Source organism: Centruroides sculpturatus, unplaced genomic scaffold (assembly GCF_000671375.1).
Source record: "Centruroides sculpturatus isolate CEXI.00-Female unplaced genomic scaffold, Cexi_2.0 scaffold1030, whole genome shotgun sequence".
In the NCBI taxonomy this organism is placed as follows: domain Eukaryota; kingdom Metazoa; phylum Arthropoda; class Arachnida; order Scorpiones; family Buthidae; genus Centruroides; species Centruroides sculpturatus.
Genome location: NW_019385245.1, coordinates 233,010 through 233,991, shown reverse-complemented (window position 1 = coordinate 233,991; position 982 = coordinate 233,010).

Sequence of the window (982 nt, the reverse complement as noted above, 5' to 3'; positions counted from 1 at the left end):
GATGTCTCCAAAGGTCAACGAAGTTTTCGCAGAAAAATAATATCAGAAATCGCGGCCGCAATTTGATGCGCTGTTCCGCGACGAAACCAAGCTTTAGCAACGAGCGTAGTCAAAGGGTACACACTCGGTAAGTAATCCTACAATTTTTTGTTTATAACGTAGTTTATACTGATTATTTTCAAAAAAATATACGTATTTTGGAAATGTTGAGTCGAATTAGTCTAGAATCGATTAATTTTATGAAAGAAAACCTTTCAAATAGCCGTAGTCCGTAAACTGTGATTCCTACAAAATTGATTCATAAAGAACGGAACGTATCTACCGTCTTTAATTTTATATTAGTTATAAACCTTGGATACTACTTACCGATGTATATATCATCGAAGCAGTTGCTGAAAATGTGATCAAAGAGACAACTAATACATCGGAACTAATGAAGGATAAAATATAAATTTTCCTTCCAAAGACGTGTGCATAATAATTGTAACAAAACTAGCAACGTAGGTAATGACGAATACATAAGAGATAGAAGTAAATATACTTCCAATGCCATTTATTGTTTCCATTTCGAGCGCAATTTTAGAGTATTCTGTTTGTATGTTCTTTACGATACGAATATGTCGCAGCTGTCGCGAATGAATAAAATGTATTTCCTCAAATAATGCTTCCAATTTATAATATATTATCAGAAGGAATGTTGTTATAATCGGAATAAAAGCTAAAGTAGCTGACAGACATGTTGTGTTTAACGCAACGAAACCTGTACATATACCTGCAAGTAACGCCCCACTATCTTCTTTTACAACCGGAAAACGTTTTATAAATGTGAATATTGATACAAATGTATTTAATAATACAAAAAAACTAGCATAAACCTTCACAGAATAGCTTTGAAATTGAGATATTTTGTTCGCTGTTTCTCGACTTATATCTTCATCGTGCCAATGAACATGGGTGTTACTCGTTCTCAAATATGTTAGAT